Raw genomic sequence first — 19,369 nt, 5'->3', positions numbered from 1 at the left:
GTTTGACTTACACATGTGCAAGAGTCCATGGCATTATGGGAAAACATGTCAATTGAACATAATTAAAAAAAAAAAAAAAAACCTCATAAATATCGACTTGACTTAAGCATCAAATATATTGGTGAAATGTTGCTGAAATACTAAAAACTGGCTTTTTTGACTTACATGTGAAAGTCTCCATTGCATTATGGGTAAAGATGCCAAAGAACATAATAATAAAACAGAAAAAAAAAAAAAACATTTATATGTCGGACTACTTTTTATACGCGGATTAGAGCTACCAAATTTAAACAACCAATCTTCTTCATCCCATTTGCCTTGTCAATTGTTGCTAGGCAGAATTCACAGGTCTCCAGTTGGATTTTTCCCCACACTTGTATTCAAACGATAATTAATAGATTGTATCAACCATTTGGCTTTGTACAATTGCCAGTCATCAGTTTCTAGGCAGAGTTCTAAGCCAAAAATGAGTTTTCTGCCATGGAACGCCTCGGCATTGTGCGACGCTCAAACAGTCCATGGGCTTCCCCTCTGCACATGGTTACTAAGGCTGACGGTGGGTGGCGTCCATGCGGTGATTTCCGCCGCCTGAATAATGCCACTACACCCGACCGGTACCCAGTTACGCACATCCAGGACTTCTCTGCTCACCTGGCTGGGGCCGTCGTCTTCTCTAAGGTGGACCTAGTGCGTGGTTACCATCAGGTGCCGGTCCACCCACAGGATGTGCCGAAGACGGCAGTTATCACGCCCTTTGGACTTTTCGAGTTTTGCGCATGCCGTTTGGCCTCAAGGGGGCGGCGCAGACGTTTCAGCGCCTGATGGACTCCGTGCTGAAGGACATGCCGTTTTTGTTCGTTTATTTGTACGACATTCTGGTGTCGAGCCCGTCCGAGGAAGAGCACATGGAACACCTCCAGCAGCTGTTCATGCGGCTCAGCGAGCACGGTCTCCTCATCAACCCGGCCAAGTGCCAGTTCGGCCTATCGACTTCCTCGGGCACCACGTCACTCTGCAGGGTGTGGTTACCCTTCCTGCCAGGGTCGATGCTGTCACCGGTTTCCCCCGCCCCCGCACCGTACGGTCCCTGCAGGAGTTTCTGGGCATAGTGAACTTCTACAACCGTTTCCTGCCCCATGCCGCCTGCCTCATGCGTCCATTGTATGGGGCTCTGTGTAACAAAAAACCAAAAGAGGAGTTGGACTGGTCCTCTGGGATGGACGACGCCTTTGTGGCTGCCAAGGCTGCGCTGGCACGCGGCTCTGCTGGCACACCCCTCGGCCTCTGCCCCTATCGCCCACACGATGGACGCCTCAGACTGCGCTGTGGGGGCGGTGTACGAGCAGTGGGTGAGCGATGCTTGGCAGCCTCTGGCTTTCTTCAGCAAGCAGCTCTGGGACAATGAGCGCAAATATAGCACCTTTGACAGGGAACTACTGGGTCTTTTCCTGGCCACGAGACTTTTTAGGTTCCTCCTGGAAGGCCGTCAGTTCACGGCTTTCGTCAACCACAAGCCACTGACGTTGTCCGTGGCCAAAACCACTGAGCCATGGTCTTGCCGTCAGCAGCGTCAGCTCTCGGCGATCTCAGAGTTCACCACGGCTCTTGAGTGGCGTGCCAGCGAGCTAAGTTGCACCGTCATACCAAAACCCCGCTGGCACCGTTTGTGGTACCGGAGAGACAGTTTGACCACGTGAATGTGGACCTGGTGGGCCCCTTACCTCCCTCCTGCGGCTATATCTACCTGCTCACCATGGTAGACAGGACCACCAGGTGGCCTGAGGCTGTGCCCCTGGTTTCCGCTACGATGGCCGAGGTCGCCCGGGCGTTCATCGGGTGCTGGGTGGCCCGTTTTGGCACACCCAGTGACATCTCAAGCGACCAAGGCCCCCGGTTCACTTCGGAGCGCTGGACTGCTGTTGCTGAGCGCCTGGAGGTCAAGGGTCCACCGGACTACGGCGTACAACCCGCAGGGAAATGGACTCTATGAACGTTTTCATCGTAGCATGAAAGCCGCTCTTCCGGCCAGCCTTACGGGCTGTGATTGGGCCGACCGCCTGCCGTGGGTCATGCTCGGTCTTCGCTCTGCCCCCAAGGAGGATCTCCAGGCTTCATCCGCTGAGCTGGTCTATGGCCAGCCACTGCGTGTCCCGGGGGAGTTTATGCCAGATGCCATGGCTCCTTGGTCTGTCGCCTCTCATCGGGTTGTGTCCCGGGGAATCTCCGAGGCTTTTGCTCCCATTCCAACATCTCGCCACTGCCTCTCGCGGTCCTATGTCCCCAAGGACCTGCCTTCTGCGAAGTATGTCTTCATCAGGCACGACAGCCTTCGGACTCCGCTGCAGCCCCCCTACAACGACCCCTTCCATGTCCTGGAGGCGGGGGCTAAGAACTTTGTCGTTGACATGGGTGGCAGGCCTGAGCGGATTGCGGTGGACCGTCTCAAGCCTGCTCACTTGGACATTGAGACACCCGTTCAGTTGGCGCTGCCCCCGCAGCGGGGGCGCCCTCCCGTTTGGTACCTGCCCCGGCTTCTGCCCCAGCTACCGTTTCCCTGGATCCCCCTCCAGCAAAGCGCAGCCGTTTCGGCCGTTTCGTCCGCCCCCCGATTCGTTGACTGTTTCCTTGCGTTCTGTTCACTCGCTTGTGGATTGTTCTTTTGGACTGTTCAAGGACTTTTCTTGTGGCACTTTTTGTGTTGGTGAATTCTGGGGGGGCCTGTGTGGTGACTCATATTGATAAAGTGTAGGCGGAGACATTCACCAAAAAGAGGACTGTGCCTTTAAAGGAACTTAAGTTAGTTGTTGGTGTTAGCGAGGTGAGAGAATGGTACGTGTTAGCTGACAGTACATTGTACTACAAATGGTAAAAAGAAATATAACTACCTCGACTCTTAAAAGACTACTGTCTCGTCTCGCCGTTTCGTAACTCCACACCTCTGCCATTTCAGTTATAAAAGTATTTTTTTCCAATGCCATTTTTAATAACACCCTGCTTGAAATTTTGTTAAGGTATATATGTCCCAATTTTGAAGCAATTTATATGGGGACAGGGTGCAAAAACTGTAGGTTTTTGTAAATGAAAGCGCGATTCTTACGAAAAAAGAAATCCAGAAACTGTTTTCATATCAACAAACAATATATTTTAAGGTTTTTGGTTGCAATTTCAGTTTTTTGGATCATTCACATTTAATTTTAGTTTTGATTGCGGACCGAGTCGAATTATGCTGTAGTGTTTACATACCTTTGTGAAAGATTCCCGCGATTTCAGGTATGAGGTAAACACACATGCAAACGTTCATTGCGTCAACAACACTTCGAAGATTTATTATTACCAAATTGTCTAATGCAGTTTACAAACCAATTGTTCAAAGCAGAGATCTCTGGATCATTCCCATGTCACGGTGAGAATGATCCCAGTTCGTCTTTCGCCCTCATCTTTTGTATTGTCCACTCCACTGAATGGGGGTTATCGCTTGTCCATGTCAGCAGGTTGGATTGTTTCCTGTCCTCTGCTGCCCTCTTTCGAGTGGCGGATTCAAATCTAGCAACCTCAGCACCTTGGCAAACACTCTTGGAGATATATCGGAGTCCCCCACAGTCCGAGACCTGTGGGCATCAGTTGACTGATATGTGTATTCGAGGTTGAGAATGAAACAATGCACAGTGGAGACGCTTTCCTTCACTTCTAGGTGTTATGGTGTCTGTCACAACAGGCAGGCCACCTGGGGGGTGACCAGACCACAATGGCCAACTGATTTTCTTACAAGTAAAGAGTGAAGAAGAAGCTACCATTCTATATTACATTATATATCTCCAGAGAAAATTAATAAAGCTTAATAATCCCTTCGTTTAATATTGAATTGAATCATAATAAGTATATGATTTAAATTCATTTAAACTCTTGATTGGTCTTGGCATTGATCTAACCCAGGGGTCGGCAACCCAAAATGTTCAAAGAGTATTGGACCGAAAAAACAAAAAACAAATATATCTGGAGCCGCAAAAAATTAAAAGCCTTATAATGAAGGCAACACATGCTGAATGTATCGAGTAGCTATATTAACCTGTCAAAACTACAAATACATAATGAGCCTTCATGATTAAATGTTTATTTTCCTGTAGAAAATGACGCACCACGAGACTACTCCGTTTTGCGATGCCGTCTCAAGTTTAACTTCATTACAATATTAATGAATTATGTTTCATAAAGAAAGCAGAATTTTGAAGTTTTTATTTTGAGGATTCGAAAAAACAACAAACTGGAACGTGAATTACGTGCCCCTTATCTGGGCAACATAATGCAATAAAACGCAGCCTGCATTTAGAAAAATGAAACATTAGCCACATACCTGCATAAACGCGCAGTCTGTTCAATATCGATCATATCACAGGCAATTGAGTATGCTGGCGTTGAATCAATGTCCTTGATTCGTTGATTGGTTATGTTGCCTGCCATTTTAATAGCTCATTCTTTCACTGTCTTAGCAGAGAGAGGCATGTCTTTTTTTTTGTTTGCATTATCACAGTTTTATTCAGGAAATCTGTAAATAGGTGTTAATACATGACTCCATGTAGTCACCATCTGTGAATGGTTTACCACGTTTTATTATCTCCCGAGTTGCAACGAAACTTGCAGCAGTAGTGGAATTTGGAGATGCAATCCGCTTCTTAAAGCTATTTTTGCACTCCTTTAATTTCTCCAGAAGAAATGCAATCACTCTTTTTCTCTCATTCCCAACTGAGTACTCGGCCGCAAATGTAGCATGCCTTCCCTGAAAATGTTGTTTCACATTGCTCTTTTTCTTATTGACAACTTCTCGCTACAGAGCAAACATTCTGGTAGTACTTCCGCATTGACAATGAATACAAATGATTCGGTCCAAGAAATGTTGAATCCTCAGTTATTTTTCTCCTTTTCCCTCTGGGATGCATGGCCCATTTGTTTACACTTACCTGGCCTATGACGTAAAATTTTGTTTACAGAAATCTTGATCCGTAATATTCATTCTACTCATTTTTACAGCATTGGAAAACGTTAAAAATGTTTCTGTCATTCTTGTACTCCTACTGAAACCATATTAAAAGAAAAAATATATTTCTCTCCCCCATCTTTTTCCATTTTCAAACATTTTTGAAAAAGCTCCAGGGAGCCACTAGGGCGGCGCTAAAGAGCTGCATGCGGCTCGAGAGCCGTGGGTTGCCGACCCCTGATCAAACCAGGGGTTGTAATGTAAAGTTTTGTAATGTAATCAAGAGGTATTTTTGCCTATTCGTTTTCCACAAATCATCTTCTGATTGTCAATTAATAAAGTATGACTGAAAACGTTTTTAAAATAGGCCATTTATTGGCAATGCACCTTCGTGTGGAAAATACCGTAATAGAAATTTCATTTCATGCAATTCAAGAAAAAAATGCTTTTTGTAATAAATTGGGGACCAAAAAAAGAACTTACTTCTATTTAATGTATATTTATTTATTATTATGATCATATTTTTTATTTTAAATGTATTTACAGTTGAATCCCGCTTCTCAGGATGAATTGGAATCCGGTCGACGTGCACAGCAAAAATCGACCGTATTTTCCAGACAGCAGTAGCAAAAATTAGGCAAAAAAAACAACGTGACGGATAAGTTGCACTGAAGTATAAGACGCGGATCGTCGCATCAGATATTTATGCAGAAAGATGTATATGGAAGTTCTTTCATTTTTATTTAGTCCCAATATATATATATATATATATATATATATATATATATATATATATATATATATATATATAAAACCTATAACATGAATATTTTCAACATAACAAAATACTGCAGTTAAATAACTGTTCAAAATCAATATTTTGATAGTGTCTGCTTCTGGCTGACTTTGTTTGATGGATTGATTATTTTAGTTAACGTAAATAACACATTGAACTATCGTATATAAAATCACACACACACATTTTTATGAACACTTCTAATCTTTACAGTGTAGCGGACCCCAAACAGACAGGCATTCGCAGACGGTGTTCGAAGAAATAAAATGTAATAACTGAAAGAGCACGCACAGTCTAACTCTACACTCCAAAATCACAGTGCCACAAAATAAACCCAAAAAAAGCACACCAAGAGCGCGACACAAAAACCGTCAAATAGCAAAGTATCAAAGAATAAAAGTTCAACATTAAGCACAACACAAGAAACAGTTGGTAGTGAAAAACAGGAGGGGACGGAGCCCGCAGGAGAACGAGAAAGTATCGTCTCAAAAGTCTACCAAAAGGTTTCCAAAAAAAGTTCAACACAAAACACTGAGACGTGCAATAGATTATAAGCCGCAGGGCTCAAATAATGAGAAAAAAGGTGCATTTTATAGTCCAAAAAATATGGTAAAAAGAATTGCCACTAATTGTTTTTAAGTTATAATGGCATGGTTTTGGCTGAGAATAGATTTTCTTCCATGTGGCCCCTGAGGTAAAATGACTTTGACACCCCTGATTTAGAGAATGTGAAAGTTTGGTGCTAATGGTAAAGTCCTGTTCCTGTGTCCTGTCCTGTCCTGTATGGCCGGACGCATTCATCAAATTCACTTGTGAGCCGCCAGATGGATGGACTCACCTTGCTGATAGATCTAGACCAAGGGTGTCAAACTTATTTTTGTTATGGGCTATTTAGTAGTTAGAACTTCACTCATTGGGCCAATATTAGAAAACCAAGTCCGTTTTTGGAAAAAAAAGACTTGGTTTAAACAATTTGATGACTCGGTTATTTGGAAATCAGATGTAAAGGATAAGAGTTTGTTGACTTATTATTGAAGTTACAGCAACCAAACTTGCAACAGCTCAACTCTTACTTATTGTATTTAGCCTACTATGAGGCGCACCTTTAATTAGTGGCGTATTTTAAAACAGTTTCCATATAAGACAAACCACATAAGGCTCATAAAATCGGAGCTACAGTAGTGGCTGGGATTTTGCATCCACAAGATAGAGCTGTATGAGTTTAGCAAGGGATCATGGAAATGGACATGATTTGCTACGGAGGGCCACATAAAATGATGTGGCAGGGCAGATCTGGCCCCCGGCCCTTGAATTTGACACCTGTGATCTAGACGGTGATTTGGGTCACGTTGGGGTGAACTACGGGACAAAATATCTTTCAGCGTGGCATGATGTGACTCTGGCTACTGATCATCGTCCCCACTTACTCCTTTCTTCTCTCATCTTATTACTTTTTATCCCAAACCTTCCATTACCTTCTTCGCTCTTATCATGTGGGAAAGGATGAAACTAGATGGAAGAGTGTTCCCCGAATAATGCTCGGAGAGTAACATCTACCTGATTAAACCAGCGGCGCTCCCCCCACCCGTCCTCCTCCCTCGCCCTTTGTGGCGAAAAAAAAATATTTAGATCGTTTGCTTGTTGAGAAAAAGGAGCTCCTTTGAAAAGAAAAAGTACTTCTCCGGCTTCTAAACATTCTTATATGAGTCCAAGCTACACTCTGCCAAGGGCTTCTTCCTTTTTAATTTGGATCTCAGTACTTTCATCATACAATGATATTTCTTTAGCTCGAGAAATGCCAAGAACCCTTGAAACACACTGCAGCACCATTATTTTGCTGCTCACATATACATTAACTTTATATTGAGCATCAAAAGGACTTTCAAAATGATTGTTGTGAAATTTCGGACCGCTCAAGAACCCTTGAGACAAACTGTGGCCCCGTCTATTCATGGTCCAACGTCTTTTAAGGATATAAAAGTTCCATCAACACTGACAGACTGATTTAGGTACGTTAGAAGTGACTGCTCAAATGCTGCTAAGAACTTTAAAAAATCTGCAGTTCCATCGTTGTAATATGTATTGTTTCAAACAGATTTAAATGTATTTAAGTTCAAACGTATTTGAAAATACATTTGAACGTAATACTAAGCTAGATGCTCAGAGTAACATTATTCTCACAATGTCACCTCACTCACCTGGGACATTAAAAAAAAATCTTTACTTAATGTTCTAACGTATCGGTATAATGATGGCCAAATGCTAAAAAAAAAAAAAGTTGTGCAAGTTACTATAATAACCAATACTACTATAACCAATGACTTCATGGGAAATGTGATGCTTTTTGCATGTAGCCAGCATTTAACATTCAAAGCTCGGCATTTAGCATTCAAACATACCTGTACTTGTCGGCTAAATGCTAAATAGGGTTTGTTTTTTCAAAGGTTAAAGGGTTTAATAATTTAAAATTTAAATAAATCTGTGTACTGCAGTAATATTTGTCTTAAATCTGTCACGTATAATTAGTTTTCACATTTAAAAAAATTCAGCTACATACATACACGTGCAGGAAACCTCTGTGAGGGGAGTGCTACTTCGCGGGTTATACTTATCACAGAGGGATTCTGGTCCCCATTAACCGCGAAAAACGAGGGATCACTGTAGATTCATACGTACTTGTAAGCTAAACGCTAACAGCATATCTTTTTTCAACACAATGTCACACAGCACTGACTTGGGCATGAGCATACCCAGTGGAATTGGGAAGGGAGGGAAGGAAGTAGTGAAGGAAGGAGAGAAATGAGAGGAAAAAAGAAGGAAAGAATGTGAAGGAAGGAAAGAAAGTAAGGAATGAAGAGATGTGGGGGAAGGAAGAAGAAGGATCATATAAACGAGAAAGGAACATGAAGGAATGAAAGAAAGGGAAAAAGGGAAGGTGGAAGAAGGGAAGGGAGGAAAGGGAGAACACTTTGAAAGAGGAGGGAAGGAAGGAAGGAAGGAGGGAGGAAAAGAAGGCAGGAAGAAGGAGAGAAAAAGGAAGGAAGGAGAGAGCGAAGGTATGAAGAAATGTGAAGGGAGGTTAGGAAGGAAGGAATGGAGGAGAGAAAGAAGGTATGAAGGAATGTGAAGGAAGGTCAGGAAGGAAGGAAGAGAGTAAAGGAGAGAAAGAAAGAAGAAATGTGACGGAAGGAATGAAGAAAAAAATAAAGACAGAAAGAAGGAAGCAATGTGAAGGAATGAAGGTACGGTGGAAGAAGGAAGGATGGAAGGAAGCCATGAAGGAGGAGGAAAGGAGAGAAAAGGAGAAAACATGTGGCGCGGGATATCGCTTTCAGGCCCACTGTTGCGTGGCTGCCGCTCAATCTTTACGGCACCATGTCAGGCCGAAGCACTTTTAATATTTCACTCGTGGCCGCGTCAAAGGCAACAGGCGATGGTCAGACCAGTGTGGCTAAATGATGCGACGGTTGTGAGGACCCTGGTGTGCGCACACCGCTCCCTTGGCCTGCGTGCTTTTTCAGCACTCCGCTTTAAATTTGAAATGAGATTTAATAGATGCACCTCAAAGTGCTTTTTATTTTGCCTTCTTGAGTCGTGAGTGTCGTGACAGAGTTTTTCAGGCACTGGTACTTTTGAATTTTTAAATGTTGTCACTATCTGGGTGAAATTTCAGCTTCCTTGTGGCTTCTTTCAATGCTTCCCCTTTGATTTGAATGCCTTTGATGTAAATATGGCCAAATACTGCACAGAGGGTTAAAAAAGACTAAACAAAACACAACAAAAAACAATACAAATCGCTAAGCAATTAATAAAATATTAATTTTAATGATGCCCTTAAATAATTTTCCATCACATATTTGAATAGACCACAAAAGCAAATAAATTAACACAAATACTGAGTTTATAAAAAAGAACGTTCTCTATGTGTAAGTAATACCAATAAAAATACATTTAATTGTACATATCAAGAAGATAACAAAAAAGTTTATTTGATTAAAATTGATCTAAAAATAATAAGTTGATTTTCATTTCATTTTGTATTCAAATTGAAATTAAAAGCAATATTGTTTATTCAAAAGAGCCCGTTAATAATTCTCCACCTCCTATGAGTTATCTTTGAATAGAGAAAAATGAATTAGTTAACATCTAAACACAAATATCGAGTTTATAAAATATATTCAAATTTTATATGTATGAAATAATAACAAATAAAATAATTTACCGATAAGTTAAATATTTACCTTTCATTTTCTATTAAAATTTAAATGAAATTTAAATTTAAATGACAATAACCCACAACAAGCAGTGACAAACCTACAATTTATATACACACACGACACTAATTACAACACTCTGCGAAACAGGTGGGAGAGAACAAGAGGCATAGGAAGTTGATTGGAAGACACGCGATGGGCAGGAACACCCAGGCAACAGGTGGACAAAATTAAACTAACGGACTATGGGCGAGGCAGAGGCGGGGCGGGGGACTATTCAAACTAAGTGGCTAAACAACCTAAAAATCCCAACAACTAAACCCACAACAGAATAAAACCTAGGCAGAACTTGACAAAAACAAAAGTGAATTAACGCCTAAACACAAACATTGAGTTCATTAACAAATATGAACATTCTAAATACTGTAGTACTAAAAAAAAACATTTAAGTACACATATCAAGCAAATAAAAGTTAATTTCCTTTTGTTTTCTTATTCTACTCATATGAAATGGATTAAAAGTAATTTTCATTAAATAATAATTAAAAGAGACTCTGAATAATTTTGCATTTACTGTGAGATAGCTTCGAATATAAAACTAAAGGAATCAACTCCTAAACAAAAATTTTGAGTTCATAAAAATATGATCATTTTAAATAGTACTAATCAAAATTCACCTAATTACACATTTAAAATAAAATAATTAAGGTTTAAAAATAATTAAAAGTTAATTAATTCCCTTTTGTTTTCCATTCAAATACTCATATGAAATGGGTAATTATTGAGGGTCACATTTAAATAATATTTGATTAATATGTAATGAATACTATTGTTGGTAATCTGTTTCCTCATTTTAATTGAGTGTTTCTACAGTGTAAATGTGATAAGATATTTTACCTCAGCGTGTCTTGATTAATCATGATTTAGTATGCAAGATGTTGCGATAAATTGAAAATGTTTAATGACTTGACAGGACTAAAATGACCACATAAGAAAAATATAGGTCGGAAACAGTACCATCAGCATTCCTGCTCAAAAGTTGGACATTACTGTGACCCATGATTTAAAAAACAAGAATATTAATAAAAGGATTGGCAGTTGAATGGAGCCTGCTTTATGATGACAATATCTGATTATAATGCAGATGAGAGCACCGGCGGTCTTGACTCTGGCAGCGCGGCTCCGGCGGATAATGAGCTCGCGGCCGTTCCAGAAGTCTGCAGAGGTATTTCTTGCGAGACCAAACGCGACCTCTCTCGAACTCCGACACTCTCTCGGTGTATCAAGAGAAGGCAAAAGGAAGTGAGTGGGAAGGAGGTCCTGCCTCCAGGTTCAACCGTCAAGTCCATGAAGACAGAAAAATAAATTATTCCTGCGCAAAATATTCACCTTTTTACATTTTTGAGGGCTATTGTACATGTGTCTATAACTGGCTAAAGGTTTAAAGATTTTTTTTTTTTTCTAAATATTATTATTTATGTGTGTGTTTGATGATTTGTTGATTTTTTCCCTATTTTATTTGGACGTCTAAAAACTGTTGATGGGTAGCTAGGAAGCTAGGATAGGCTTAAATATAAGCATTTTTGCTTCAACCTGTGCCTTTTCAGTCACTGTTTGATTTCATACTTGTACTGTAAACCTTGTGTTAATTGTGTGAGTGAATAAAACAAAATAACTAACTAAATAACTAACTTTTCAATTCGATTAAAAAAATGAATAAAACGAAAGCCACGCTAGTGGATTCATAAATAGGCAATCCATCCATCCATCCATCCATCCAAGTCGTTATTGTATCTATCTACGGCGGTATGAAAAGTTTGAAACCCCTGATCATTTTTTTAGATTCCATCCATCCATCCATCTTCTATAGCCGCTTATCCCCACAGGGGTCACAGGCTTGCGGGCGCCTATCTCAGCTGGCTTCGGGCAGTAGGTGGGGGACACCCTGAACTGGTTGCCAGCCAATCGCAGGGCACACAGAGACAAATGACCAATCATGCACCCAATCACACCTAAGGACAATTTAGTATGTCCAATTCAGTTGCCATGCATGTTTTTGGGGAGTGGGAGGAAGCCGGAGTGCCCGGAGAGAACCCACGCAGGCTCAGGGAGAACATGCAAACTCCACACAGGAAGGCCGCAGCCAGGAGGATTTGAACCGGGACCTTTGAACTGTAAGGTGGACGTGCTATTCACTGTGCCACCGAGCCGCCCCATTTTTTTAGATTTTCCTTTAGAAATCATTGGTGGTTCGGATCAGCAATTTCAGTAAAATATATCATGTAGCAGAGAAAAACTGTGATGTTTGAGAAGTGAAATTAAATTCATAGGATTTACAGAAAGTGTGCAACAAATATTTAAACAAAAGTAGGAAGGTGCATACATTTGGGCAGACCACCATAAAAATGACATCAATATTTAGTAGAGCCTCCTTTTGCAGCAATAACAGCCTCTAAACGCTTTCTATGGCTTCCAGTGAGGGTCTAGATTCTATTGTCTTCTTTACATAACATCTCCAGTTCAGTCAGGTTTGATGGTGTCTGAGCCTGGACTGCCTGCTTTAAATCACACCACAGATATTCCGTAATATTCAGGTCTGGGTATTGAGATGGCCATTCCAGAATGTTGTACTTGTTCCTCAGCATGAATACCTTAGTAGAATTGACCAGTGTGTAGTGTCATTGTGTTGTTGAAGTATCCAGCGCAACTTCAACTTTGTCACTTATTCTTGAACATTGTTTTTCAAGAATCTTCTGATACTGAATCCATGCGACCTTCAACTTGAACAAGATTGCCAGTATCTTCACTGGCCACGCAGTCCCACGGCATGATGGAACCACCATCATATGTTCCAGTGGGTAGCACGTGTTTGTCTAGGAATTCTATCTTGTTTTTCCTATGCACACAGCCCCTTGTTATGTCCAAATAACAAAATTTCAGTTTCATTAGTCCACAACACCTTATTCCAAAATGAAGCTGGCTTGTCCAAATGTGCTTTTGCATACCGCAAGCACCTCTGTTTAGGGCATGTGCGCAGAAAAGACTTCTGCTGCATTATTCTCTCATACAGCATCTTCTTGAGCAAAATGCGCTGAATAGTTGAAGGATTCACCTTCTGAAGCAAAATCATGTTGTAGGTCTTTGGAGCTGGTCTGTGGGTTGAGTTTGACCGTTTTCACCATTTTTCGCCTCTGCTTATTTGAGATTTTTCTTGGCCTGCCACTTCAGGCTTTAACTCGAAGTGTGCCTGTGGTCTTCCATTTCCTCACTAGGTTAGCTTAGGCTAAAACATAAAAAAAATAGCCAAGTGTATCAAAGTGCCTGAAACTTAAAAAAAAAAAAAGAAAAACGTATTTTATTGCAATTATACTTCACATTACAAAAACAAAGTATTTTTTCTGCTCCTCTGACATCACTTTGCGCTCCCTCCAGGGGGCCTGCCCCACTATTTGAGAAGCACTGATGTAGGCCATGGGTCAATGAGCTTGCCAAATAATTTTCTTCCCCCCAATATTAGCGTTTAAGGTGTTCAAATCAATAAAACAAGGGTGCCCAAATGTATGCACCTGCCTGCTTTTGTTTGAACTAATTATTGCACACGTTCTGTAAATACTATGAACTTCATTTCACTTCTCAAATATGACGTTGTTTATCTGCTACGTGATATATTTTACTGAAATTGATGATCTGAGCCACCAATGATTTATAAAGGAAAATCTTGATAATGATCACGGGTGCCCATATTTTTCATACCACTGTATGTAGCTACTAAACTAGAACAGGGAATCTAAACAGCTAGCAATCTATCAATATAGCTAGTTAAGTATATCACTAGCTAGATAGCTAACTAGCTCCTGATCTAGCTATATAGCTAGCACGCTATCTATACAGCTAGCAATTTATCTATCTATACAAGCAATCTCTCTATATAGCTAGCTAACTATATAGCTAGTGTTGGAAGGCACGCCTTTTGGGGTCCTTAGTGTTAGTCCAATTCCAGGTTCGGTCAGTAACTGGATTCCAAAGGCATGAAATATGACAAACACTTTGAAGTTTTTAAGGCAGAATATTCTGTGCACAAATGTGATGCAGGCAAAGGCTGTGATCGAGCAGTTTGTGCAAAGAGCACATTCAAGGCAAGCTCTGTTATACGCTTATCATGGAGGTACCAAAACTTAACGAAACAAAACATCAAAACGAAACTGAAACTTAACAACTGCTTGGGTATTTTTCCAACTGGACATAAATCAGAGCAAAACTGGATGCAGCTGGTTGGAATAGAGTGCACTCTGTTACTAAGTCAAGGTCATACAAAGTTATAAAGCAGCACACAAGCATTGCTAAATATGTTATGATACAATCTTCACTATAAATGTTATGATGCAGTCTTCAATAGCTAGCTACCTAGCTAGCTATATAGCTAGCAATCTATCTATAACTATATGATTAGCTAAATAGCTAGCTAGCTCCTGATCTATCTATCTATCTATCTATCTATCTATCTATCTATGAACAATGAATGTGTTGATCATGATTGTGCATGGCATGCATTTTAGTTGATGCTTATTTTAAATATAACTAAAAAAAATTCTGAAGATTTAAAACTTATCAACTGTTACACGTGACACAGGTGGTGACAATAACTACATGGAATTAAAACGATGGACCAAATCTACTGTTCCTTCACGCCCAGTCTCTGGTTATTAAAATGTTTTTGTCATATACATTTAAACTAACTTCTGTTGGTGACAGACCAGCGGACCTCTGGTGATTTTATCAAACAAGCAAGTATAAGTAAAGTAAATTAAATGTAAGTTAGCAGAAATGTAAATTAGCGAATTTTGCAGTGAAAAGTGTGTCATTAATAAGCAATTTACTTTTTATCTAGTGAGGTGGCTCGCTAGCTACTTTACATAGTTTGCAAAACTGTCTTGACGCATCTAACTTCTGGTCTGATGACCTCACTGGCTAGCAAACGAGAGCAATATCTTGCCCATCTTTTCTTGTGGCCTCAGCCCGAGCCATTGGCCCGTTCTCCAATCGATGGGCGACAGTGTCATGGGAGTTAAAGCTCGGCCATGCGACAAAACCGCTTCAATCGCTCGTTAATCCTTGCCGCTAGCGCAACTTGCCTGTAAAAGTCCCAATGACGCACAAATGGAGTGCAACACAACAACACATGCCCACAAACAGTTCCGGGTAAGAAACGCTGAGTCTGTTACGCAAGCGTAGGAATCTGTGTTTTGTGTTTATGTGGGTGTGTGTGCGGGTGAGTCTATGTACTGCATTGCGTTGAGGCTGGAGAACACTTGTGTACTTGTTCCTTAATTGAACTGCGCTCAAGCATAAATTAGTCCACCGCATGCCAACACTGCACTTTGTACTGTCTGTGTGTGTGCGTGCGTGCTTGTGTGTGTGTGTGTGTGTGTGTGTGTGTAGGTGCGTGTGCGTGCGTGTGTGTGTGTGTGTGTGTGTGTGTGTGTGTGTGTGTGTATTGGACATACGCACAAAAGGTGAGCAGATCACAAAGACCTATATTTAACGAGTTGATAAACACACAATTCCAAGACAGTTTCCCATTCCTATATGTCCACTGTAGTTGACAATTGTTTTTGGTCATTTGACTCATTAGAGCTACCCTACTAAGAGTCCATTGTATTGGACTTTTGTTTTGTTTTTTTACCCATTGGAGCTACCCTACTATGTCTTAAAGTCCATTGTAATAGACATTTGTTTTTGTTTTGTTTTGTTTTGTTTGTTTGTTTGGTTGTTTTTTGACTCATTGGAGCTACCCTTCTAAGTCCTAGTTGCAACCATTGTGGACATTTATTGTTATTGGAGCTACCCTACAAAGTCCTAGTTTCCACAATAGTGGACATTAATTCATTCAGTCATTAAGTCTTAGTGTCCACTGTAGTTGACATTTGCTTTTGGATTTTTTACTTATTGGAGCTTTCCTGCTAAGTTGCAGTGCCCTCCCTAGCTGCCGTTTGTTTTTAGACGTTTGACTAATTAAAGATACCCTACCATGCCCTGGTGTCCACCCTAGTGGACATTTGGTTTTAGACTTTTGACTCATTGAAGCTAACCTATTAAGTACTAATTTCCACAGTAGTGGACATTTCTTTTTAGTCTTTTGGATCTAAACTTCTAAGTCCTATTGTGCACAGAAATGGGCATTTGATTTTAGTCTTTCGACCCATTGGAACTATCCTACTAAGTCCTAGTGTGCTCGACCGAGGACCTTTCCAATTATGTCACATTTTTTCAGTGGGACTCATTCATTATTGTGGTCTTGCTGAGAGAAAATGGACACAACAGTGGACACAAATGAGGGGGGATATATTTATGCCACTCTTTTAAACAAATTCTAGAGTGCCTACTTTGTCAAAGAATGGACAGCAGTTGTTTTAATGGGTGAAGTTCTAGGGCTGACACTGGCAGTTTCTATAGGTCCTCGCAATCGTTGACGAAAAACTTGAAGCAACAAAGGCTCTCTTGTGATTGTTGCCGTGACAACGCAGTGCACTGAGGCTCTAAAAGCAGGTGTTTGGCTTCAGTGTCCTCTTGCTTAAGTCACCATCGTCCTTCTGTGTCTTTGTGTTAACATAAATGATAGATCTCCTCTTTCATCCTTTTTTGTTGGTACATATTCATCAGGGCTTTTTTTATTTATGGCTCAGGTTTTAAGCCGTTCCTCCCGCTCCTTCGCTACCACCATCTTTCTTTCACCGCTGCCGCCCACGGCTCTTTTTTTTTTCTTGCTGGCAGTGAACAATTACTCGTCTTTAAGGTACTTGCCACTAAAAAATAAATCTGGCAGAATCTTGAAAAGAGTGGATAGGAAACTTGTCCTTGCCGAATTCATATTTCCTCAAACACTGCCCCCCAAAAAATAATATTTTTTGCAGGACACAGCCTGCAAAACTCGCTTGGATGCCAAACCTATGGAAGCATGGAGCTGCTAAAAAAAAAGTCTGACAATTTTTTGTGAATGTTGCATGCTTCCCAAGGGGGAATAAATTGAAGTCAAACACGGGATTGGGACGGTACAAGATAAAAGGTTGACAGACGCTGGATTATTCAGTGGAGAGAGAAAAAAATAAGACAGATGTTTTTTTTTTTTTGTTTTGTTTTGTTTTGTTTTGTTTTTTAATGGTAATGGACCTCCAAAATGGAAGAGGTACAGGAGCGATAGTTTCTGAACGGGTGAAGGACAGGTGGGAGTTGTTTTCAGCAGGAAAGTACAGGACGGGATTTAATTTTTTCATATTACCATAATTCCCCCAAATATAAGGCGCTTGATTTTTCCAAGCTTGATGTTCTTATGGCATGATTTTCGATAAAATAAGCAAGCAGATTGAACAAACGTCCAAGGACATCCTGGTTCACACACTCACAAATAATACTAAAACTGATGGGATAATGTAAAGGTTATGATGTTTCCAGACACCATTCAACAAAGATTGTTCTGTCAGCCACATAAGCAATTTTGACACTCAGATGTGCTTTTTTATATTGGCCCCATTCTTATGATAATTACGATAATGGTACTGGACATCAGGTGGCTATTAGCAGCCAGTGCCTGTTTCAGCTAACAGCAGCTTGTGTTAGCTGAAGTTCTTACAGCAACAATAAAAGAAGCGAGCAGGCTGAACCACCGTCAGAGTCTATCCATATTACTATATTCGTCTCAAACACGGATGGTGTGCAACTTTGCGTATTTACGGCAACATGAACACAAAGCTGTGTTGCAAGGAAAATGAAAAACAACTGCTTCAAGCACATTTAACGTGACACTGGTGCTGCGTTCAATGACCACTCACATTGTGGGACATCTGATCCACATTTTAATACTCAACAAATTTATAATTTATGACCAAAAAATATGAAGAGTTTAGGAAGATGAGCTTTATTCTGATCTGCTATAATTTTGACATTGACATTGTTGCCAAACTGTTGGTGCGTCTTAGACATGTTAATATAGAAAATACCAGAATTTGACCCCAATATCAAGGGTGCGTCTAATACACAGGTGTGTCTTATATATGGGGAATTACAGTAACCAAAATGGGATGAGGTGGGATTTTTTTTTTCTTTGTGTCTTTTTTCTTTCTTTCTTTCATGGGACAGGAGCGAAAACCCCATGGAATAAACATTTTGCCTAATCTGTAGAATAATGCTAAAAGCATAGCATTTTTTTCAATAATGCCATGTGCAAGTTAAAAAGGCATTTGGCCTACAATATATCAGTTTTATTCTGTTTCTTCATTTGTCCCCATGTCATGAGGTTTGCATTTGCACAAGGCAATAATACCCCATGGTATTATGGGAAAAATGCTACTTTTTAGCATTTTGGCGTTGTCTATATATAAACGGTTTATATAAATCTGCATAGTCTCCCCCTCGTCCTCGTTGATTTTTTTTTTTAATTTTAAAGAAGTGTCGCCACTTTCTCGCCAAATTCTGCCCAATGAGAAAGAACTTCCGCCTCTGACGTGTCTAATCAGAAAGAACTTCCACCTCTCACATCACCAGTATCTGCGTCTTTGGTAGAAAAAAAGAGTCACGTGATGACGCAAATCGACAGTTACGTATGTAACAGCGGTTCTATGAGCCCCGCAGTTACGTATGTAACAGCGGTTCTATGAGCCCCGGAGGACCGCCAGAGGCGGTGCTAAAAGCACGGAATAAGCCTTCGCGCAAGCGCAAGACGAGAATGCATACCAACAAAAACGTCATGTATATGACACCGGGGACCTATAAAAGGCATAGTCACCCGGCAGTCTGTCCCTCAGAACCTACTCGCGCGAACAACGCAGAGACAGGGAGTCCGAGTGACAAGTAACTCTGGCGGTCCTCCGGGGCTCATAGAACCGCTGTTACATACGTAACTGTCGTTCTATTTTGCCCCTCCAGACCGCCAGAGGCGGTGCTAAAAGCACGGAATGACGAATAACAGCGAAGTCACGAGGAGACCATGGTACTCACCTCAACCTCACATAGACGCCCCTGAGGATCCCAGGACCACAGACAGAGAGTGGGGGACTGTAATATCCATACAGTAGAATCTGGCAAAAGTGCCCGGTGATGACCAGGAAGCAGCAGCACAAACATCCTCCAAGGGAACCCCTTTCAGCACAGCCCAAGAAGTTGCGACACTCCTAGTAGAATGGGCGCGGATTCCTGAAGGCAAGGGGAGTTCCAATTCCCCGTAAGCATGCGTGATAACGTCTACGATCCAGTGAGACAAACGCTGCTTGGAGAGCTGGGAGCCTAAGGAAGGACCCCCGTACGAAACGAAAAGCTGAGACGACTTACGAAGCGATGCCGTAGTCTCCACATAACAACGCAGTGCATAAGAGGCCGGCGGAGACCCCATCATCC

General features: G+C 41.1%; 1 protein-coding gene across 1 annotated transcript in view; it reads left to right on the top strand.

The window, feature by feature from the left end:
* The window catches only part of LOC148420617 (protein ELFN1-like), a 104,036-nt gene that overhangs the window by 20,497 nt on the left and 64,170 nt on the right, over nt 1–19,369 (top strand). The window lies entirely within an intron of this gene.

The sequence above is a fragment of the Hippichthys cyanospilos genome, chromosome 7, assembly GCF_059441005.1.
Source record: "Hippichthys cyanospilos isolate Australia breed blue-spotted pipefish chromosome 7, RoL_Hcya_1.0, whole genome shotgun sequence".
NCBI lineage: Eukaryota > Metazoa > Chordata > Actinopteri > Syngnathiformes > Syngnathidae > Hippichthys > Hippichthys cyanospilos.
The sequence above is the reverse complement of the archived record's forward strand: the minus strand, read 5'-3'. Positions and strand labels throughout refer to the sequence as shown.